General features: G+C 42.2%; 2 long non-coding RNA genes across 2 annotated transcripts in view; one reads left to right on the top strand and one right to left on the bottom strand.

The window, feature by feature from the left end:
* The first annotated feature begins 373 nt into the window (after positions 1-373).
* The window catches only part of LOC121142303, a 63,009-nt gene continuing 38,162 nt past the window's right edge, over positions 374-25,220 (top strand). The window contains exon 1 of the long non-coding RNA XR_005879286.1: positions 374-524. This is a non-coding gene — a long non-coding RNA (uncharacterized LOC121142303). The remainder of the gene's footprint in view (positions 525-25,220) is intronic.
* LOC121142304 overlaps positions 1,171-25,220 on the bottom strand; it is an 81,265-nt gene continuing 57,215 nt past the window's right edge. Inside the window, exon 3 of the long non-coding RNA XR_005879287.1 lies at positions 1,171-1,277. This is a non-coding gene — a long non-coding RNA (uncharacterized LOC121142304). The remainder of the gene's footprint in view (positions 1,278-25,220) is intronic.

Below are 25,220 nucleotides of genomic sequence, written 5' to 3'. Positions count from 1 at the left end.
AGAGTGGGATGTCACAGTCCCTGGTGCTCAGAAAATACTAGAGAGTAGGATGTCACAGTCCCTGGGAGTAGGCCTTCAGCAGATACTAGCTGAGTCGCTCGGACACACTCCCTTGTGCCTTCCTTCCTGATGTCCAAGAAGACATGTGAGTTAAAGATTGCTGAGTTTATAGCTGTATCTCATGGGCTGTAAAACTCAGCAATGCAGTCTTAAAAATCGTCACTGCCTACTGAAAATCCATTAAACTCCATTCATAGTCCAGGAGCCAGGGAGAAAACATTCTGCATCCCCCGCCTTTGACTTCTCCTTTGCTTGCCTGACTGTCCCTTCTAACTTTGTCCCAGAAAAATCTCCAGGGAAATGAAATCAAGCGGTTTCCCAGATTCACTTTTCAAAATTAGTCCTGGGCTGGCCTTCAACAAGACAAACATATTCTGTGCAGTCACAGGAGAGAACAACACAGCATTCCTGGACCAAGACTTGGAGTCATGAAGCCAGACATGCTGGACAAGCTGAAGACAGAGGTATGTGTTCCATGGTTACTGCTGCCTGCAAGGCCGCTTGTCCAGGGGCATAGCCCGCTCTCCCCTTGTCCTCCGGTTAGTCCCTTCCCCTTCCTGTTCTTGGCAGTGGCGTATGTTTACTGTCCCTGCTTGGGTCTGGGCTAGGGAACTGTTATCCAAAATCACTAAATCAGGTCATAATTTTGCGCAAGTGCCCAGAGACTGTCACCAGAGTTATAGAGTTGCCCATCCAAATGTCTCCCCTTCTCAGAGTCTAGAGGTGGTGTGAGCTCTCTCTACATAGATCCTGCCCGCCACAGTGAGTCATGCCATCAGAGCGCCCATCTGTAAAAGCTAGACCTTGCCAAGGACTTGACTGCACAGTGTGCCTGGAAATGAAGAAATCCCATTCTAAATCTGCATATTCATCATCCTGGAAAGATAAACACAGTGTGAAACTAACTAAAATATTTAATAGTCAACATTTAATAATTCCCTGATCATATGTGGAATGAGCTCTCATACTGAGGGCACTGCCATGCTCACACATACATAATTATGCAGGCAGTGGTCAGGAGAGCTTTCTTTCTTCCCATAATAGATTGTCTTTCATTCAATGTGCACTTCAACAGTTGCCCCAGGAGAAAACAATGCCTACTCTGCCCTTACCTTGTAGTTCAGAGGTCGTGGTATTTAAGTATCACTGGAATGTCCTGTATGTAAGCTGTTCTTATCTTCCCATTCTTCAAGTCACTTTTGCTCTGGCTTCTCTCCCTAAAAACAAACAGCAGCAATAGCAATATGGATGTGCATGATTATGTATATGTATGTGTATGTGTGTGTATGTGTGTGTATGTGTATATGTATGAGCATGTGTGTGTGTTGTGTATGAGTATATGTACGTGTATGTGTGTGTGTGTGTGTGAGTGTATGTGTGTGTGTATGTGTATATGTCCAAAGGAAAACAATTGAATGAATTTGAATCCTAGTCTGGTAAGAATGCCTTAAGAAGTAAGTCCATGACTAAAACAAATCCTCAGACTTTGGCTTTGCTGCATAAAGATGGCGTTGGACACGAAAAATGCAGTTTCTTGGTTCCTGTTGGGGCCAAGAAAGACATCTTAAGATACAAGTAACTAAAGCCTCTTCTGGCAAATGTATGGATTCCCTCTTTGCCCACTGACTTTATCCTTTTGTTTGAGGAGGTGGCTGAATGGTTTGTTTTTGAGACAGGGTCTTGCTATGTAGACCACCAGGCTGGCCTCGAACTTGCCATCTTCCCAACCTCTGTCTCCCCAATTCTGAGATGATAAGTATGTGCTATCATGATGGGCTCACAAGGTCTCTCCTTATTTATTTTATTTAACCGTGAAATGTTTCTTGATATGTTATTTTTACAGTACTAGGGTTGGGAGGTTGAAGCTAGGGCCTTGTACATGTCAGGCGAGTGCTCTAACACCAAATTATGTGATATTCCTTTTATTTATTTTTTACTATGGGGCCGGGGTTTACTAAGTTGCCTCAGCTAGCCTTGAACATATGATCCTGCCTTAGTCTCATGAGTAGCTGGTATTACAGACCTGCACTACCAGATCCAATTCTAAGTCTTCTTTAAAACATTTAAAATGGCATAAATCTAAAGTCACTATTTGTGACCAACCTCTGTAGACTCTTTCCACAAATGCCACTTATTTTCCATCACCCGAGAAATTAACAAAATCTAAACCAATCCCTCTTGCAAAGACATTATTCAGTGGTAACAAGTCCCAATGTGAAGAATCCAGGTTTCCTTCTGTCTAATCATATGGCCATTTTCCCAACTGTTTCACACATGCTAATGGAGTGTGACAAGCAAAACACATTTGGCTCAGTAGAGGGTCCACCATGAAATGGCTCCACAACGACAAAACTCTAATCATTTTTCCCTAATCTACCACTGTTAGGCAGGGGCAGGGAGTGCCTTCCCTGCCATGAGTGATTTCAGAACACTGATCAGGGCAAACGTGACAGATTCTTTATCAGTGTCAAAGTCTTTTTGTGGTCAAGTCCAGTAACGTTAAAACAAAACGCCTAGTAGATAGCAGATATATGGTAGCATTATGGAATTCCCTCCCAGGCGATTCTTTTCAGTCACCCCTATGAAAAGAAAAATGGAGTAAGGCTAAAATCAAAAGAAAACGCAGCAGAAGTCTGGGCAGTTGTTTTTTTGTGTGGAATTCAGACAATGTGAACAGCGTGGGCGCCGATTGCTCTTCATTCATGCTAACATAGAACAAAGAGAGATTGCCAACAAAGAAAGCAAGGATCTCAGGGGAGGGGACGGAACCTCAATGGTCGTTTAATTCCAGGAAAGAGGATAACATTGCTCGGAAGGATGGGACCCTGCATGTACACACAAGTGCCCCCACCATGTGGACATGCCCTCCCTTACCATTTCAGTCACGAAGCTTCCTAGAGAGGTTTTCAGTTGGCCTACGCAGTTCGTCTTTTGGGCCTTCCTGATTTTATCAGCAGTCCCTGGTGCTCACAGATAGAGACCACCTCAAAAGCGACAGCATCCATGCATCTCTGAGCAGCTCCCGAACCTTTGAGACTGCGGAAGTTGCTTCCCTCAGTGGAAAGAGTCTGCCAGGCCATCCACGTTGCACTCATGGAGAACACTCTCCTCCATTTGTCGAGTGCCTGTTCCTCAAGCAGAACCCTAAAGAGCCCTCTTGTGTATGCGTGGGAGGCCTAAAGGTACATGCCAGAAAGAGGTCAACCTGTTCCTCTACCTCTTCCCCAAATAAGGTGGGATCTGAACCCGCCCAGGCCAAAATGCCAGAGCATGGAGCTCTGGTGCCTTGGAGGAAAAGAACCCCGGGAATAACAAAACTGTCTGCACAGCTAGAGACAGACAGTAGAAGGAAGTACTCTGCATGTCAAACTCTAACCTGAAATTTTTTGTTACACCATAAATGGGGAAATTACTATGAAAGAACAAGTTGTACTATGCACCCTGAGTCCTGGGCCTTCAGACGCTCGGAGTTAGACAGCTAATGACTCTGGCTATTTCAATATTTTATCTGATTTTTTTCCTTTTTCATACTAATTTAGAAAGTTGGTACTTTAGTGTAATTGAACTCAGTGAAGCTACAAATGTCCAGACCTTTTTAATAAGGTAGCTTTCAGTATTAAACTTCAGAGTCTGCTTTTCTCCCAAGCAGGCACTTAACTCCCATTAGCACTAAACATCAAGAAAAAAATATATATATACTTATTTATATATACATATATATATATATATATATATCTTTGTATAGAGCTCCAAGGGGGAGGGTAGGAAGAGGGAAGAAAATGAACCCCTATGGGTAAATAAAGCAGCGAGGCTGTAGGTGGTTCATTTGCAAAGATGAAATTAACGACTAGGACACCCAAATTCCAGGGAGCATCTGCCTCTGAAAAGCAAGATGAGGAGAAAATGTTGAAACCATTTTGAATAATACCCCAACCACAGTTTCCTGCAAATTCTGTTTCCCCTCTATCCCCGGCACATACATTAAACCTATTTTGTACTTGTTATGGACATAATGATGCTAGACAACATAAGAAAATTTTATGATTTTTTTCTTATCATTTTTACTTATCTTCCACTGAGCCAATTTATGCAGCTTAAACCATTGCTAAAGGAGATGCATCAAAAATTGTCCGTAATCATGACAAATAATAGCACAAAATGTTCGCGAGAAGCTGCTTTCTTATCATATTTTCATTAAAACATCTTTTCACCTGCCTCGCTTTTCCCATGTCTGGAACTTGCGTTGTAATCAGTCTTATTAACTGAGAGCATAAATATGATTTATTATGGTCTGATAATGGAAGCTACGTGGACCCGGAGAAGGGCTATATTGTCCTCTGATGAAATAGCTCTTTTCTCTCAAATGGAGAGCCGTATCATGAGAACATGCAGACTGCAATGAGTGATTATTTCCTCGGGGTGAGTGATGGAGAAACCCGACAGAAAATCTCCTTGTTGACCATGACAGCCGCACAGGGTCCCCAAACCTCCCCGAGTTTGACAACCTGCAGACACTTTTGATGAACTGTATTCTTCTGTCAGAGACAGCCTGTCTGTGAGGAGAAAAGAGACCTTTATCACCGAATCGGCTATTATTGTCTTGATCTTTTATAAGCAATCACTAATGCACATGAATATAATATCCTTTTATCGAAGTGCCACGCATAATAGAAATGTAGTTAAAGGACCCTCTCCCTGGCTATGTAAATGTCCTCACACCATAATTAAGAGAGATGGTTTGTGAGTGATAAGGGAAGGGAAGAGTAATCAGATTGTTTCAGCTTTATCTCCCTATTTTAAAGACTTCAACCTGAGGCAAACAGCATTTATGGTAGATATACGGAACTAGGTCAATTTGAAGTCTTAGGCTAAAAGGAGAAATAGTTTTGAATGTGATGCTACTGTTATATTTTTATTAAACATGCAAATGGCAGCTGGTTTTCAGCCAAGAGTGATTACTATGCTGATAGGCCTTAGAAGAAAATGAGTATGCCTCTCAAAATCCCCGTCTGAGGGTTACCGCCAGAACAAAGCCCCATTAATAAAGAATACACTCACACAAATGGGTCCTTGAATCCAAAGAGAGGTCTCCAACAAACTCCCTGAGTACCCATTTCTAGGAGTCTAAATATGACCCCAAAACACTAGACCAGTACATTTTTTTCAATTAATAAATGCATTTGAAGACAAAATGCCTGCAATTATTAAGCAATTAAATGTACTTCTTCTGTGGCCCCTGGGAGCTGTCTCCATTTATGAACTGTGAAGAACTGGGGAGCTTTTTGGGTTTGGTGGCAGAAGTTTCCCTACCTCCCAAATAAAACCCAAACCAGGCTTTCAGGAGAAACCCAGTCTAAGTAGGCCAACAGCTTGATGCTCGGTCTCAGGTGCCAGCCGAAAAGAGGAAAAGGCATCACCCATAAACATTCTCACCCACCCTAAGCAAAATACAATACTTAATTTTTCATTAACCTCCTGACATATGGACCCAGAGCACCCCCACGCCATCCCCTAATGGGTTTTGCATTGCCAATTACTGGAGAACACTCCACAGCACTGGTGCTGAAGGGTTAATCATTAGTTTCACACCACTGGGTGGTCAGAGTTCGAAGAGCAGCCCCTGAACCCAAAAGGGCAGATAGCAGGGAACTGGAGGCTAAGGAGAGCTCTCGGCAAAGAAAGCAGTGTACCATGACTACTGCCCTCCTTCTCCCTCTCTTGGAAAACTGCCTTGAGGTGATCTGAATATTACACACATGCACAAGCATGCATACATCCCTGTACATGTACATGTCTGGGCCCAGAGCAAATCACCACCCTGGCCTGCCTGTCCCCATCAAAGGTAGATCAGACCAGAGGGATTTTTCATATAATCTCTCTCTCTCTCTCTCTCTCTCTCTCTCTCTCTCTCTCTCTCTCTCTCTCTCTCTCTCTCTCTCTCTCTCTCTCTGTCTCCTCTCTCCTCTCTCCCCTCTCCCCTCTAAGAGATGAGTTTCCCATGGGAATGAACAAAGTGTGCTGTTTCAGAGGCATCTGGGTATTGAGAAGTGTTTGCTCTCTCTTCAGAGACACATCTGTGAAGCTCTGCCAACTCCTGATCATCTGTATGAATGAGGCTGAGCGATGGGATGGGTAGATGCAAGTCACAGATAATCTTCAAACTCCTGTTGGGTCTGCATTTTAGTTTGTTTCTGAACAAAATGTACCATGGCAATTAACAAACAAAACTGATTGGATGTTTCCCTTCTCCTTTTATGGTCAATCTTGTACTTGTCAACAGAGAGAGGAAATTGTCAAAACACTGGCAACAAGAGAGAGAAAAGGAAAAAAAATTCCCAGATAGTCAGCAAACTGGATAATCTGTCCCTGAAAAACTGAGGAGAATCTAATTTTAAAGGTAATATAAAAATACCCTGAGATTAATTCCCGTCTTCCAAATGCACCTTTTCTCCTGGCCCCAAGACAGCTAACCGAGATACAAACACCAACCACCAAGACCCACAGGAGAAAAAAATGAAACTGACTGCCCAGCCACATCTTCTTCATCGCATCTATGCATGTTCTAGGTTGTATCACATCCTGGGAGAGATCTAGGGAAGGGGAGGAGTGAGAAATAGGAAGAGAGCATCTTAGGTGTGATCCATGTGGCTGAGGGTATCTTAGGTGTGGTCCATGTGGCTGAGGGCATCTTAGGTGTGGTCTATGTAGCTGAGGGCATCTTAGGTGTGGTCCTCTGCCCTGACCTAGCACTGTAGAAATCCATATAGCTCATTTAAAAATACACATAAAAACTGAAAGTCAACATCCTCAAAGAGGATGACAATGACTCAGCACATTATCCTTTAGTTGGCACAAAATTCACTGTTCCTTACACATACAAAATGTCCAAGTTCATTTGGGACCAAAGAAGAATCTGCTGAGTGTGATTATTCACGGTTCTTCCACTCAAATAACAGTCTGTGGACCTTCAGTTAAGGAGACAGACTTCTAATGTGCCCATAATATGCACATGCCCTGACCAGATGGGAATAACTCAGTGTCCATAGTTTTGCATTAGAAATGAAAATCTAATAAGGTAACTCTCATTTAAATATCACAGAAAACATCTCCACCATCCCCACTGGCAATCGTGGAAGCAGGATCAAATTCCTCTGGTCTCCCCCTCTTTTCACCTACCAATGCCAAGGTGCTAGGGAAAAGTTTTTTCTCAGAACTAGCAGAACATAGTTTGGTTTCAGAGGTTGGGGGGAAGGGTGAGGAGAAGGAAGCCTCCTTCCTTCAGTCAGAAGGGATTTGTTGTTTTGTGGTTTTTTTTTTCCTACACACACAAGGCAAGAAGGGCTGGGAATACTCTGCCTTATGCAAAGGGATTCAAAGGAGTCTTTGTGTCTGATTCTGTGCTCCCCAACTAGCCTCTGACAGCAGCATCAGAACCAACAGATACTTTAGTCTGACATCTAGAAAGAGGCATTTCATTGCACAGGAAAAAAAAACCCTGAAGATACTGAAGCTTAATGACTCAACATCCTATAATCTTAAAGACTGGTATCTGTGTGCTAGTTGATAGCAACTTCTTAAGGAATGAACTAGCTACATTAGGACGTCAATGGATGCAACTTCTGTACCTGAGCATCAAAAAAACTGATAGGCAAATTAAGTACGCTGGCCGAACGCTATCATCTCCTCATGGTCATCAAATTGCAAAGATCATTATGCAGAATATATATTAAACTATCAAGTGGGAATTAAATTATTTACCAAAATGTAGAAGGATGTTGGATGCTCAGAACTAATTGATAGGAATTGGTCTATGGCAACAATAGTCCCCTTTGCTTTTGTAGATGATAGCATCAAATCCTCGTGTGTTGTAGGACCTTTAAAGTTGGGAATGGTCTGGGCAGAAGCACAGCAAAGCCACTGTAAGACAGAAAGCATGTTAAGAAACAGAATCAGTGCATTCAGGGAATTTGGTGCTGATACCCACTATCCTAGGAGAAACACACACTGCCTGTTTCTGCTGCTTCTTTGGCCCAAATAGAAACAAGCTTGGGGTAGATTTAAGAGCTGAGAAACACTCAGTGGTTAGGAGGGAGACTTAGGAAACCATTTGTGAGTGTGGCACGGAAAATGAAGCCACCTGAAAGAAAGGCCCAAGACGAGACAGAGTCCATCTCCCACCAAAACCACAGATGATCTGTAAGTTGCTTTAGCTGATCTACTAGCCAATTCAGATACTGAGCCTCTTACATTTCCAAACTGGAAACGTCTCAGATTTTCTCGTCCTGTTATTTTGATGGCAATGGAACTTGGAAATCAACAAGAATAAAACCAGCTCTGTATAAAAACTAACTCATCATTTGCCCCCTACCCCAAATATACTACACATCTGATTTTCTGACCAAATAATTTAAAATTCCCAAATATATATGGGGGAAAATATTGAAATAAAGTAGTAAGACCCTGTAAATCTCTTTTTGAAAGGACATTTGGAAATGGACATCTACAGCAATTGGACTATTATGGAAAAAATTGGATTTCCCATGAAAGCTCATAGTGTAGTGCTCAAAAGTTCTTGGGTGAGTGACAGGCGCATCAAAGGGGAATTTGATGATACATAGGTGTCTGAGTGCATCATGCATCATGGACAGACTTCAACTTGGCTGGCTTTCGTTTCTACCTGAGTCTCCATCTACACAGCTAGTTAGTTAGTTAGTTGGTTAGTTATTTAGTTAGTTATACCTATACATATGCTATCCTTTCTTCTGGATTTTTTACTATCAGTTTTCTGATTCCACACTGAAATCTTACCATTCTCCCCTACTTTTAGCTCCCTTTCTCATCACATAAATTAAGATTTTCCACCATCTAAAGAAAGTTCAGGAGATGGGTATTGTTGCTGATTCATTCCGCCATTGCAGAAAAAAATGATTGCTAAAACAAACAAACCTGGAAGAAAGGCCAAGCAAAGGGAAAAGATGGAATTCTAAGTGAAGCCCAGAGTCAACATTTAGGAAAAATGTTACCAAGTCTCTGCTCCTTGAATTCTAGTACAAGATGCCAGGGACACCCAGGGCAATGGCATTTCTACAGATGCTCCGGCTGAGTTCTCAAATTCTTAACCGTATCCCTTTGACTACAGAAAAACCAGGCCAAATGTGAGGCAATCTCATTTCCCTGTGACCTTGCAATCTCTTGTTCTTTTAAACACTTCCTTGGGGCTTTGCCAAGATCTTCAGTTTTCATTCACTCTATCATGAAGGCTACATTTTTAGCTATAGAGAAATTATACTGATTAAAGTGACATTCTGTCATCTCCCTGAAAGCTTCCGTCTTTGTAGAGAGGATTGGCTACGTAGAGCCATCCTGAATTCTTCAGCCAGTCACTGCTTCAAGACTACATCACTCCTGGAATGTTTTCTTTTTCTTTCTTTTTGAGTGCAGAAGGAAAGGTAGAATCTCATGCAGCTTAAGTTGATGTCAACCTTTCTATATAGATGAGGCTGGCCTTGAACACCTGGTCTTTCTTCCTCATCTTCCAAATGCTAATATTGTAGGCATGAGCCACCATGTCCACCAATCAGGATTACTTCCTATCTTTCCCTTCCTTCTTTTCTTCCTTTTTATCTATCTCCCTGCCTCCCTTCCATTCTCCCCCTTTCCATTATTCCTCCCTTCTTGTTCTTTGGTTTGCTTTGGTGGTTGAATTTTGTTGAAACAGGGTCTCACTGTGTATCCTAGGTTGGCCTTGAATTCATCATCTTCTTATCTCTGCTTCCCAAGTACTAGGGCTACAGACATGTTCCACTACACCCAGACTTGCCTCCCCTTTATTGTACAAGTGTTAAACATATTAAATATTTGAGCAAAACGCTCTATAACAGAGACTGTCCTTCTATTTAACCATCTGTCTTAAAGTTAAGAAGGCAGAAGCCTCATGCATTTGGCAAAGACAAAAAGAAAGGATGAAAGGGAAAAGTGTGGCAGGAATGTTTCTCTTCTAGCATCCTCCCTCAGGTTCAGATGGGTAATTCTGGCTGATTTCTGCTAACAGAGGATGTATTCAGCAGATAAGGCCAAGCCTCTCATTTTACCTTCTTCCAAAAGCCTACTGTTTGCTACTAGGACTACTCACAGCAGATGCCAACAAGCTGGGTCATCTATCCCAAAACACAAATGAGTGTTTTTCTAGTAGACACACTAAGAAATGCCTACACAGCTGGGGTAGAGGCATCACAAGTAGAATAATCTTCCCAGTTCAAACCGCGCAGATGTAAAACAGAATCGTGACTTCCCTGCAGTTAGGACACTCCAGGTATAATGTTGCTGCAGGCCTGGGTCACCTAAGTGCTCCAATGCTATTACCTATTTCTTCTTGCCTCTTCTTCATTCTGTGTGGGTTTTAGTTTGAGGCAAGATTCTCTCCCATGTGGTACGGTAAGGCACCAGCAGCTCCAGACTTACACAGCCCTTACCAAGGGAACCTTGGAAAACAGGTACCCCTGTGGTTCCCAGAGACTATGTCAGTTCCTCAAAAGAATGCTTAAGAACTTCTTGGGTCATTTGTTGACCGAGAGGCCTCACTATTTGATTGACACCCCTACTAGGGTTTCAAGGAATGTGAGGAGGGCAGATCCCAAAGGAAAAGACCTTTTACTAGAAGAAAAGAGAACAGAGGTACCCTTACTTTGAACCTAAATCAGTAGCAGAAATGGAACTCGTTAACATCCCTTGTTTCAATAGCAAGATAGCACCTACCTTCCCCTTTGCGCCAAGCCCCTGAAATGCTTTTCATGTCTGTATGGAGAACAGAGCTTGTGCACCCGCGATGTGGATGAGTCAGATCTGCTTAGCAGCTTGCAATGGTTTCTTCACTGCTGTAACTGGCCATCATGTAAATAAGTAGTTACTGACTTAAGAACTCGCTATTTACTCAATAACCCTTGATAGGAACCATGATCCCTTTACACACTATTTTCGAAGTACATAATTACAGGCTTTTCAAATGGTTACTTCTTTTAGGCATTTGCCTGTAATAGCTCCTTCAAAGCTGTTAAGCTCTTATCATTTGAAGACCCAAGTAGAAAATATTTAGTTCACTCCTCATTGACCTAATAGAGAACAAGTTCATCTCTAAGATGATGCAATCCTCTTGCCAAGAACACATGGTCAGGCTTAGGCTATTTGGTTAGGAAACCAAATTGCTATCATATGACATTCACCTCATTTAGTAATTAAATATTGACACTGAATGATCAGAGGTCACTATTTCCACAGTCCCTTCTGAAGGAAATCTTGTCCTTACTACTTGTCCCAATGTTATGACTACCTAGAGACATTCCTATGGAAGTAAAAATGTCAGCTGGGTCTGCTGGCTCCTGTATATCTCATTCTTAAGCATAAGACATAATTCTTACTTCAGTGTAAGGTTAGCTTTTATGCACAATGAACGTTTTGTTTCTGGAGAGGAAACCAAAGCCAGGGCCAAGGGATCCGGGCACTGTCCCCGTCATAAGCAACGATGTCATGTGATACATGTTGCATTGTAATGTACAGATGCCCCTCAACTTACAATGGAGCCACATTCTAAGAAACTCTCTATGCCTGACCTATTGAACATCATGGCCTATCCGCAGTACCCTGGAGAGTATCTGTCCTTTGTCTTTGTGGTCATGTTGCTGATTTGGAGCCACAAATCACTGCCACTGTCCACTGTGTCATAATAGCATTACACTGCACCCTACCAGCCTCAAAAAAAGATTGAAATTCGCAGTAAGATTTCTACTACATAGATATCTCTTTTGTACCATTTTTTTAGTTGACATAAGTTGAAAATGAGGGACTGCTCGTGTATGCCTTAGTCTCCTCTGAGTGCTATGACAAACTGCTTCAGACTAGCTAATTTATAGAAACAGAAACTTATCACTCAAAGTTTCAGAAGATGAAATATCAAAGATCAAGACATCACTGAGTCCATGTCTAGGGAGGGCCCTTCCCCCACATATGACATGTTCTACATGTTTTCACATGCTAAAGGGGGAAGGACTCCTCAGAACTCTTTCTAAATCCTTCATCCCTTTTGTCAGGGTTCCCCCTCATTATCTGGCTGCCTCCCAAAGGCCCTGCCTCTTAATAGTATTAACTGGAGGTTAAGATTCAAATAGAATTGGAGGGGTACACAACATTTAAACCATAATACTACTTAATATATTTGACCCAATCATTACAGATAATGCTCTCACATTAAAATTACTTGAGTAGCACATTTGAATGAATCTCAAGATGCATAGTGAAATCCATGTCTTGCTTAGGTTTCAGAGGTTCTATGGCAAGGCTGGCTGGGTCTCTCCAAGAAACCATCAATTCGTCGGGTCTACTCCTAGACAAAGAAATGATTGCTGAGAGAGTGAGAATTACCATTCCTTGGGGATGAGTCCCACAACTGGTTGTCGAAACACAGAGTAGTCAGTCCTGAAATCATATATTTTTAAGCCACACCAAACATACTCAGAAGGTTGTATTTATGGAATTGTGTGTGTGTATGTATGTGTGTGTGTGTGAGAGAGAGAGAGAGAGAGAGAGACAGAGAGACAGAGAAGAGAGAGAGAGAGAATAATAATAATAAAAAAGGCCTTCAATTTCAGAGGGAGAAAGGAGTTTATGGAAGGAGTTGGAGGAAGGGGACAAAGGGAGGGATGAAGGCAGCCAGGGAAGAGGGGGAGTGATGTGATTATATTTTAATTTACATTTTAATTAAAAAGAAATCATTAAGTATTTTCAACCCCATCAAAGGAATAAGACAAGGTAAGGGGATACAAAGATAAAAATAAATTTTGCATTATGCTTGCTTACCTACATTAGGGCTCTCTTTGACTACTTTGCCAATCCCACCATTCTCAGAGCTCTCTCTAGTCTTGAGTTTCGAGAACATCAGTCCCAACACACAGCTCCTATCAACCATCTGCCTTTGCCATGTGCTTTCTACATAGAATCCTCTCCTTTTCTCTGCCTTTCTAAACGGTCACCTCTTCAATGCAGTTCACCATGAGTCATCCAGGAAGAGCTACCTAAATATTCTGTTTCCAAAACACATTCTACAAAGATCAATATCATACCACATTGACTTGTTTGGTGAGCTTTTGTGGGGGACTGTCTCTGCCTCCTTATATTGTGAGCTCCCTAAAGGTCATATATTTCATGGCTGTCTCCTCCGGGCCCTCCAGAGTACCTGGCACAAACAAGTCTCTAGGTTATTTTGCTTTAGCTCAGCCTCTTCTGCAGGGAGAGACTATGTTGCTTCTGCCTCATCCTTACTTTCCAGGCTTATAAGCAACTGAAGAAATACACAGACACATACACCAAGACTAACCAAACTGTAGTGGGTGCTGCACTGGTAGTTCAAAGACTATGTAATGGACGAGAAAGGGTCCGAAGAGAAGGAGGAAGAGAAGCAAAGAGTAAGAGGGATGGAGCGAGGGCATTGCAGGAGGGTAAAAGCCCGAGCTGAGACTCCCTCTGAGGAGAGAGAAAACTACAAGTGAAGAAAGGAGAAATGCAAATGTCATGTGGAGATAACAGGAGGGGACAGTGGGGTGGAGTCACTAGAGTCTCACTGTAGAAAGGTCATAGTATTGTCATGACCACCAAGGGTTCAGGTTAGCAGACTAAGGCATTTACATTTTGGGCACCATAATAACAGAGATTTGTTGAAGAGAAAAAGTAACATGAAGTCTGTGTCATATAACTATGACAAATACCCGAGAGAAATCATTTCAAAGGAAGCAAGGTTTGATTTTCTCTCAAAATTTCAATGCAATGTTGGCTAGATCCATTGCTTTGGGACACGGGTAGAATATCATGGTGATGACAGCTGCCCACCTTACTGAAGGGCTTAGGGCCAAGATAGACCCTCCATAGTTCTATCGCAATAACCTACTTCTTCCAACTACACCCCACCTTCCACAGTTCTACTTCTCCGCAATCTGTTCAAACTCTTGACACTGTGGCATAGTGTTGCCAGCTATACTTGAGAATACACAACCGCTAGGACCTGAGTTCAGTTCTCATAGAGCCACATAAAGCTGGACATTGTAGTACGTGTCTGTCAGCTCAGCAGCAAGACAGGAGGCATTCAGCCTACAGGCTGTGGGTTGGACTCACCTAGAACCATCTATTAGGTCACAGCCCTTATCATCTAACTGTGTCTAGAAACTGCTCCTGTGCTTCTCTCAATCCGATTAAGTTCACCAAGGCCTCGGTCACATCAGCACTTTAGAAGACTTGTAGGAAAATTATGGAGGTTGGGGTGTCCTAATGCTCAGAACCAACTCTGTCAGACCATATGTAACAAAAGGCCAGCCTCTCACCTCTAGTGAAACTTGGAACTACATGGATTACCCAAAAGAAGAACAATTTGCTAGTGATCAGCTGAGTGAGTCAGACTTTCGTCTCTCCAGAGCTTGCTGTGCTATGAGCCTGGGACTCAATCCTTCCAGGACTTCTCATGGGTGCCTCTCTTATTATCAGTGCTTCTGCTCAAATATCATTTTAACAGGGCCCTACCCTGACCATGATGTAAAAACAGCACCTCCGTTATCAGTGTCTGGTTTTAATTCTTCAAAGAACTCGATGGTCATTTGATGCCTATTTATTCTTTCCCTTATCTTCTATCTTCTCCCAGTTTAGGTATCTGTAACCTGAGGGTAAATATTTTAGGATTTTCAGGCCATGTGGTCACCATTATAAGTGCTTGATTTTACCACTGTAGCAGGTAATACTCGTACACGATACATAAAAATGGACCCAGTAATGTTTGAATGACTCTTCACTGATAAAATTAGACTGTGAGGCAGCTTAGCCATGATCTGCCAGCTGCTGCTCCAGTAGAAACTTCCATGAGGTCTACCATGTTCCTTGAAAACACTGTCTGTCTTGTTTACCACTGGACTTCAAGGACTTGTCACACAGTAGGCACTCAGTAATTTTTAAAGAATGTATAAGGGAACAGAGTCATGTTAATCAGGCAAATGTGCTGAAATACTGCACCTAGTGAGACAGACAGAAGTTGTATGTATTTCATTCTGTGACAGGTTCATACATGAAATAGGCTGCCCTGTGATGCTCAAATTTGTGATAAAAATTACTGTGAATGTTTTTATGAATATTTTCAGATGAGATTACCAAACTGGTAGATTCTGAGAAAGCCAGGTTTGTCTCTATAATGTAAGTAGTCTTTATTCAATCAGTGAAAGGCTTGAATAGAACAGAAGATAGTAGAATGTCCCCCACCCTACTCCACCCCATCCCCCAGCTAGAGGGCATTCCTGCAGCAGATGGTCTTTGGGCCTAAACTGCAATATTGGTTCCTCAGTCTGCTAGCCAGACTGAAGGTTCTGGACTTGCCAGCCTCCATAGTCTCATTAGCTAAACTAGTCAAGTCCTTAGAATCAGTTAGCAGACAGCCAGACACCTCTGGCTTTGTTCCTCGGGATTGCCTCAGTTAATATTCTGATAAACACCAGAGATTTGCCTCAGTGCTGAGAGAGGGAACTAGACAGCTCTTCAAAACTGAAAGCCTTCCTCTTGCAGGTGCTCAAATCCTCGTCACAGCAATGTTTGTTGGCGTCTTACAGCCTTCAAAGAAACCTTCAAACTTTCCTTTGTACAAACAGCCTCCGAGGCTCCAACCCTCCTCCTCTTCTCCAGGTACCTCCAGTGTGCACGATATACAAGAGTCATCCATAGCCCACTGCACATTGCTCCCATGTCTGCACCAGGGATCCAGGCTCCCAAGCCTTTGTGCCCTTGCATATGCTGTAGTGTCCCTAAGAGTAACACCCCACCCACCTGTCATCTGCCTAATTCCTACTCATCCTTAATGCTTCCCTTGGGATTCCCCACAGAGTAGATTTCAGAAGGTGGCCCTGCTATGCCATCCCCTCCTCCAGCAGCCTCCTGCATGGGTGATGCTTGCTTATTTCTGTCCCTCTAGAGAGTCTCTGTCTCCTTGAAGGCAAACTCTGTGTTCAGCTCCCCACCCACTCGTCCCACTTCCTAGGCGCTGTCTGTGTCCAACCTACAGTGAAGACATTAATAGGCAATTAGACTAATAAACAAACAAAATATTTTAAGAAATTAAACTTCCTGTAATATGGTGCCATTTATCTGGTATCTGCAAGAATACGGCTTAGCATTGAGAAGGGAGATGAATAATGAGAACTCAGAGTTCTGAAGAACCTCCCCAGAGAGGCTTTGCCTGCACAGAGATCTGGACTGGCTAGAGGAAGGAAAACACTAGAAGATCTCGCCTCTCTTCTCAGCTTCTCAAAACCCTATGAAGGCCAGTGTAGCTGGGCATTAGGGGAGATTATGAGAGCCTGAGCCCAAGCAACCCATGCAGCATTTGAGCACTGCAGCTCGGCTCCCTTCATGCAAGGGACTTGGGGGCCCGGGTCTCCATTATTTCAATAGATATCAGCAAGAAAATGGGATGGACCTCACAGTGGTGCCCAAACAACTCTGCTAAAACTTGTCTGGTTTATAAAAGTGATTTCTGGGGCTGGAGCGAGCTTTGTTAGTAAGGTGCTTGTGGAGTAAGTTCAAGGACCTGAGTTCATTTCTAGAACGCATGTGAAAAAGCCAGGTGGTACATGCTGGTAATCTTGGCACAGGGAAGGCAGACAGGTGGATTCTCCAAGACTTGCTGGCCAGCAAAAATAGCCTAATTGGCCAGTCCCTGGCCATAAAAATGAGGTAAATGGGATCTTGAGGAGTGACACTTGAGGGTGGCCTCTGTCATACACACACACACACTTGTACACACACGCACTTGTATGCACACACACTTGCACATACATACTTCAGTTCCTCCTGAGAAAATGGAGCTTTCACTGGTAGCCCTATATTTGAGGGTGAACACCTGATCAGACAGAGTCACAGGCTCTATCGTTCTGGTTCCATCGCTGAATAGATGTTATGTTTCATGCTGTTATTTCCCATGCCTCAGTTTATGTATCTGTAAAACAGGAAGAATAGCTCCCAGCACCTGTCACCGAGGAGGGTAAGGCAACAAACCAGGCGGCGTTTTGCGGCACTTGGCATTTCCACGACTTCCGCTCTGTGTATCTGCAGCAGTATTACTATTACTTCTGAAAATGCCAGCTATCATCCAAAAGGGTTATTTCAATCACAAGGCTTTCTTCAGGAACACTTCATAAAGGAAAAGCGAAAGCCTGCACATTCTCCTTGGAACCATCATAATTAGTCCCAGTAACAGTTGGGACTTTTTTTTTCTCCCAGTTCATTTATAGTCAGATTCTGCAAAATTGAAAACATCCAACATCTGGCCTGAAAAACTCATACAAAGACAGAACGGCCCAAATGGGCATGGGTGGGCTTCGGTGGCATGGGAGCCAGATGTGTCTTTTGCCTCAACTACTCTTTTCAACCTTTGGAGGAAAATTTCAACTGAGTTTTCATGCTCATCAAACCCCTAAGGCTTTGGTTTTCATCTCTAAATTTTTAAAATATCTTGTCTGACTATTTATGAACTTCAGATTCTCCCAGACAGAAATTTGTAGAAAACAAATCTTTTAATAATACATAAAAGAGCTAAGTGTGGCTTATGTCTAGCCTGTAACCCCTGTCACTCAGGGGAACTTGAGACAGGAGAATGCCTGAAAGTTTGAGAACAGTATGGATACAAACTCTGGGGCCAGTTTGGACTGTACAGAAAGACACTGTTTTTCAACACGTTGGACAGACAGGGGACTAGAAAGATACCTCAGCCAGTAAAGCCTTAAGATGAGGACTGGAGTTCAACTCCTAGGAACCGCACAAAAAGGTTGTGTGGGGTGGTATGCACTTGTACCCCAGTAAGCTGCACTAGCATGTGCTTAAAAACAGAGCAGATGTCTCCTGAGGAGTGGCACCTGAAGTTGGCCTCTATATATGTGCACATGCATGAACACACCACAACAGTACACATGCATGTACGTACACACACACACACACACACACACACACACCACAACAGTACACATGCATGTATGTACAGAGAGAGAGAGAGAGAGAGAGAGAGAGAGAGAGAGAGAGAGAAAGAGAGAGAGAAATAATAAAGAACTCAATATTCCAGCAGGAGCTTTGTAAGCATTTTTGGGGTGCCTTCTAGCAAACCTGGGGCCTTATATATGCTAGGCAAGTTCTCTACCACTAGGATACATCCCTAGCCCTTATGTGCAAACATTTACAGTGAGAAAAAAATAGTTAACAAAATTCACCTCATTTTTCTGAGACATCTGCCAATAACACTGCTGTCTGTGTGTTATTAGCAGACTCTGATAAGCACTTTGCCAACATTATGTCCTTCTATCTTTGCATCCAGTCCTGTAGGAGGTTGTTATTTTCTCCACTTTACAGGTAAAAAAAATCCAAGGAATTCATGGATTAAGTAATTTACTGAAAGCCCCATCACTACAAGAAAAAAAAGTGTTTTGGTTGATGTTTGAAGGAAAACTTAGCTTAATACCATCTTAATACGGCAGAAATCCAAGATAATTGTTAATGGAATAAAGTGATTTCAGCTATATTAAGCCACACCCTTGTGGTAAGGCTACCCAGAGCCCTTAATACACCTTCCAGAGATCAGAGAGTTCGGGCTTCCCAAGCAAGCCTGCCCGCACTTGCTCCGGTTTCTGCTGTCTCTGCCCCTCCAGGGGAAGGAAAAAAGAAGTAACTTATTTTGGCACTTGGCTGAAGAAACACTGTCTTCAACTGCCATCGTTTTCAGCACGCCACCCAACAGCATCATTCTGGAAGCCTCCTCAAGGCAGCCAGGGAGTTCACAGGCTTGCTAAACAGGCTGAGAAGGACCTGTTGGGGGAACTCCATGGAAGGGCTTTGTGAACAAGAATAAAGAGAGCACACTAGCGTTGCCTTGTTTCAGGAAAAAGGGAGCGCATACAACAAAACTTGATTACAAAAATCTCATTTTACAAGCTCTAGGTAAGATGCACAGTCCTGAGGAGGCTTTGCCCCACTGGCTTGCTGCGTGTGCTTCCTGAACCAAGGCCTGGTTCCACTCCCAGGGCCAAGTTAGATAAAACCAGAAGGGTTTATATGCACAGCATTTAACTTTAAACATTTCTTCATGGAAATTTACAATGCACATAATTTACATATTCAATACCAGTGACAATTTACTTCTCCCATCTGAACAGGGCTTTCAACTATGCCACTTGAACTAAATTAATAAACAGTAATTACAGAATGTTGTGTGAGCTAGCTGTTGATGTTGAGCAGATTCTAATCAACACCTTCTTTTAAGGGCCAATTAAAGCTGAATGTATGCAATATAAACATCTTTGAGTATTTAGACATGAACTGCAGAACAAGGTAAAAAAAATTTTAAATCTGAACAATTAGACTGGGGACGAGTCCATCAACCTGGGGAGATGATGGACCCTTTTAAGTGAGTCTCCAAATTCATGTTAATTTCTTCAAATGAGATCTTTGTGAAATGATGAGGGCTTCACCGAGGACTCTTTAAAGCAAACCCCATCCGCTTGGAGATTTCACCTCCGTCTCCTGTTCTTTTCCATATTCTTCAGGTTGTACGGCATTGCTTTCTAAACCCCCTCCAACACTTTCCTCCTTAACTCGTGTGCATCTCAGAAAAACTTAATCTCCATATTTCATTTATGTATAAATCCTTGACGTGTTATTTGGTATCTAAGAAACCTTTTCCTGGGCCTCATATCTGACCACCCAGGCTCCACATAGTATGGAGTGCACCCCAGGCTCCCCGATGGGAGATTATATCCCACGTAAATAGCCAACACAGAGATCACAGAGACAGGACACAGAAACAGTGGACAGCTTTTTGCTCACCACTGTCCTTAAGTTCCACTGTGTCTAACACCACAGCAGGCTGTGCAAAATGGAGTGGTGAGGAGACATTGCAACAATGGTCCAGAGCTCAAGAATGGTCCAGAAGTAGACAAGTGATGTGCATTATTGAAGGAGGGAGGAAAGGGAGCTATGTGTCATCATATGGGGAAGACCATGGCAACCCCCACCATGTGAAGTCTAGCATGGGTCTGATCCTGGTAACTGTGTGAGGACACACGCATGCGCAGGCCTTGTGACCTACAATTCTCCTCTTTTCTACCTTAGATCCCAAGGATGTGCCTGACTCTGTCTGTCATTCTTGGGCTGACTCCTACTCTTACATTGCCCTGGCTAGTGTCACCTCCTCTTCTACTCTGACCTTTCCTTTCTCCTCCCTCATGGACTTGGCCTCATCCTTCATGTCCACATCAGATTTCATCTCAGATCTAGGCTTAATCACATTCTCCTCTTGTCCCCACCACCACCCCCGTCCTTCCATTCCATGTGTCTGTCTCTGTCTGTGTTTCTGTCTCTCTGTTACTTCCAGTCTTCTATGATTGATATTAAGCTAGACATTAAGCTGCTTTGAAGGGTTGATCTTTGTTAATTACCACTGATACTTATCTCTACAGAGAAGAGGTGCACTCATTTCCCAGCTCTACCTCAGCTACATTGAAAACAACACAAAAACAGAAACTTTTTTACATCCCGAAGCTTTTCCAAGGCACCCAGCATAGGACTATTTATGTGAGCAAGTGATAAATGAGTATTTGTTGAATGAATATGAATGAAGCTTTCTTTAAAGTCAATAAAATGAAAGTCTCTGTTTGGCTTCAAATATTTTCTCAATAAAATTTGGAAGTATAATGATAGACTCTGGGCTAGAAATCAAAATTTCAAGATAGATCGTATTTACTACTCTCATATTAGAAGCCGGAGAGTGATGGAGCCATGGGACTGGAAGGGACCACCAGAAATTATTTAATACCATTATCTTATGCATGTTGGAGAAGGCTGCACTCTTGAACAGTAGTTACTGACTCTTGTTCCATGCATGGTGTAGTTACCACAGTGATGGTAATTACTACTGACTACCAAGTATCTCCAGCTAGAAGGAAGGTTCCTTGTCTCTCTTGCTCAAGCCTGGCTGAGACCTGGAATCCTCTTCCTTCCACACAGCAAACTAGCCCTCAAGAGCCACCAATTATGCACCCTACGATGCTTTCCTTCTCTTTCAATCTCTACTTACATGACCAATCCACCTGCAACAGTTTCCAGCCAACATTTCCTACCTTCCATTCCTTCTTCCCTAGTCTGCATTGTTCTACATTCCCAGTTCTCTAAGACCCATCTCCTACATGTGAAATTTACAATAATTTCTAGTTGCTGCCAAAAGAAAGAAACAAAGGAAGGAAGGAAGGAAGGAAGGAAGGAAGGAAGGAAGGAAGGAGGGAGGGAAAGAAGGAAGGAAGACCAAAATCCTTGGCAATATATTTTAGGCCCTTCATAATCTACCACAAACATTCTAGCTTTGTATCCAAACAGCTCTGGAATGTTCTCTATTGTTCAGCTTAGTTCTTGCCAGGATTTGGCTATGCTAAGTTCTTAGTACCTTTAAATGTTCTGTTCCCTCTCTACCTAGACTCCTATCCTATCCGACATACCTGCCAAACCTCTGTAGATTATTCTGACATTGGTAAATAGGAGTTCTTAAATGTCTTCCCTGACCCACACAGGCTAGTTCCTCAGCTCTCAGCTCCCTCTGAGCTTCCAAATGCTCTAATTAATTGTGGTATCTTGGCTTCTTTCCACTCGCATTACCTCCTGAGTCTTGGCTTTGCTTTATATACTCTTACATCCCTACTGGTGGTATTCCCCCCCCTGAATTCAAATTTATTCCATCCTGGCATTTCTGCCTAATTATAAGCCCATGCCACAGTAATTCCTCCTGTGACAAGGGAATATTAACTTTCTTGCTGAGCCTTTGGTATGAGAAAGACCAAATTTCCAGTCTTCGTTTCACAGCATATTAATTTTACAAACTTAAAGAACATGCCCAAGCTTCCTGAGCCTTTAAGCCATTCTTCCTCATACAGTTCTTATAGAGGCTAAATGGCTGGATTTAGGATAAACATAGACGTCAACAGAATAAGACCTTATCTTTCATGGTCAATTGACTTTCTTCAGGGTTTCAAGATGATGTAACCAGGAAAGAATTATCTTTCAACAAGTAGTGCTGAAATAAATGAATATCAACCTTAAGAAGTATGAAATTGTGTCCTTATCTCACATCATACACACAAATGAACTCAAAACTGATCATAGTCTTAATTATAAGGACTAAACAATAAAAAAACTTAGAAGAAAACAGAAAGCTTGGTGACCTTTGATTAAGCCATTTGTTAGATATGACATCAAAGGCATATGGTAAAAGAAACTGGACTACATAAAAATTAAGGACCTTTTTGTTTCTAAATGGCCCCCTCCAAATAGAAAGGCAACCACAGAATGGGTGAAAACGTCTGCAAATCACCCATCTAATAACATGTTTGTATTCTGAATAGATGAGCAATACTTACTACTAAATGAGAGAAAGACAGTAACAGACAACACAATTCAAATTCCAAGAATACATAGATGGTCAGCTTCACATGGAAAGACACTGAGCACCAGCAGTGTTCAGAAAATACAAATCAAAATCACAAGGTACCACATCATACCCACTAGGGTAGGTAAAATAAAAAAGGCAGACAATAATTGCTCAGCAGTTGCTAAAAAGGTTAAACGTAAAGTCATCATATGATCTAGCAAGTCTACTCCTAGGTAAATATCCCCAAGAACCTAAAGCATACATCTACACAAAATCTTCCCATACTAGCATTACTCACCGTAGACAAGTGCCGAGACAACCCAAGTGCCCATCAAGCTGACAAAGAAGCAAAACATATAATAACCAGACAATGAAACATTATTTGCCAATAAAAAGAAATAAAAGTAGAGATACATATTACAGTATGGATGAACCTTGAAAACATGCTAAATTGTACAAGTCAGCCACATCAATATTGAATAATTTGTACAAAATATTCTGAATAGGCAAATCTATATGAAGACTGGTAGTTGCCAGTGGCTAATAGGATGGGGGAAACAGATGGGAAGTGCCTGCAGATGGGTAGGTGTCTGTCTGTGTGGAGGATGATGAAACTCTGGAATTTTCTAGTGAACCCTATAGGTCTATGAAAATCCATGCATTATATTAAAGGCGTGAACTTTTGATATGTGAATTATATCTCAATGAAGGCTTTATAAAATAGCTAAAATTATATTCACATTCTAAGATTAAATGGGATTCTTGGTGCATGCTAAGGCACACAACAAACGCTCTCTACCATGGTAGACACATCTCCTATTGCTGCACTCACTGTCCTGCCTCTGTGTTCTGTCCGGACCAACTGCATTTTCTGTTTTTCACACTACATAAGCTTCTTGGAGATGGGCAAAGGGACTTATGAATCCTGGTCATCACCCTTGAGGTCCTGATTGACCTGAGTTATTCCACATAGTTCAGAACTATAATAAACAGATCTACAGAAACGAATCAATCCAAACTCGGCAACATAGAAAATGTCAACCCTAATCAAGAGCAAGTATTTAAAATTATTTCTATTCTGAATCACAACTTTCTGCCTTTTCCAGCTTCTATGAATAACCTTCTCAAAGCTCTTCTTGGATTTCACCCATTGCCTGGTCCCAAAGCAAGGACACAAACTTACATCTGGGTTATAGCAATGTCTGTTTGTAAACAAAATTCATTTACAATTTTAATAATCTATTGTTACTTAAAAATGTAACTTAGTAGCTTTTTTTAAAAGTGATTTTTGTCTGTTTCTTACAGTGTGGTAGGTCCAAAATTAACTACAATATAGTAGAACAGCTCAATGGTGTTTCTAATGCTTCTAATATCTTCTGATGGACAAAAACATTCAAGACGGTCTCTTCATGTCTGTGTCTGATACTTCCAAAGAGATGGCTCAGAGCTTTGGACAGCGAAGTAGAATAACCCATCTGGAGTCCTGTGTGCAGCATCTCAGTTTGCAGTTATGGTTGGAGCCTGCAGAATCTATCGCTCTCCAACCATCACTGTGTGGCCTACGTGTCAAGTCAAACTTTTATATTGCAATTCATGACCCAAAAAGGCAAAAGGCAAATGCTGCTAAGGTATCTTTAAGACTCCAGCCAGGACAATCCCATTTATGCCACATTCTGCTGAGCAAACCAAGGCAGAGAGATTCCAGGGGATGTAGCTACCCAGAGAAGTGAGCAGTTGAAGGGGTGACCCACAGGTGCATCTGAATAACATGCTTCCACACAACCTACCCAAGCTGAAAGGAAGGAGAGTTACATTTGCAATTCTTTGCCTCTTGCTCGACCCATTTGCTTTAGGTAGAAGCGCATCACAGCTTGAGAACAGATGTGCCACGACATAGTGACACTGCCACACCCTGGTTCTGAGGCTTCCATGTTAACATAGGTCCACCTCATCACTCCCTTTACTACAAACTCACACAAGCCCCTCCAAGGACTCAAGGGAATCATTTGTGTTTTATTTACTTCCTTCACTCCTCCCATTCATGGAACCTTTGTTGAAAGCATTTCCAACTACCACGGCTGTTTGCTGTTAATGGTAGTTCCAGTTTTCTGATAGGCCAACTGTTTGCAACAACAAGAACCAAAATAAAGACCAGAGACGCCATAACACCTGTAGTCATAGTCAGGGGCATTTGTGGTTCATCTACTTTGGAATAATTCCAGGACACGATGTAAGGGATTGGAGAATTTACCTAGCAGAAGGTATCTGCAGAGAGTGCATGGAAAGGACTGGGCATCCAGTGAACCCCTGAAATTGTACACCAAATGTTGGGGTCCTTGTGCATTTTTCTGAGGAAGGAGACCCATTAGTTTTCATAAGATTGTTGAAAAGTACTCAGAAAAGTTGAAAACTGTTCCCTCTGTAGCATCACAGGCTACACTATGCCAACATTGTTCCAATCCGACTGTCAATATTTATTGTCGTAAGCCACATCTTCTGATGGCTGTGTAAACAAGTGGAGCCTTGATAATCACCATCTCAAATGAAAGAGTGACCCTGATACCTTTTCTGCAGGCCATCTCCTTTCAAGGTAACTTCCCACTGAAGCTCATATACATAGACTACTAATTTTTAGTATTAAGACCATATCTTTGGGCATAACATTACCTATTTCTAACACTGAAGG

The sequence above is a fragment of the Mesocricetus auratus genome, unplaced genomic scaffold, assembly GCF_017639785.1.
Source record: "Mesocricetus auratus isolate SY011 unplaced genomic scaffold, BCM_Maur_2.0 Super-Scaffold_100009, whole genome shotgun sequence".
Lineage (NCBI taxonomy): Eukaryota > Metazoa > Chordata > Mammalia > Rodentia > Cricetidae > Mesocricetus > Mesocricetus auratus.
Note: the sequence above shows the minus strand (reverse complement) of the source record. Positions and strands in the feature narration are given on the sequence as shown.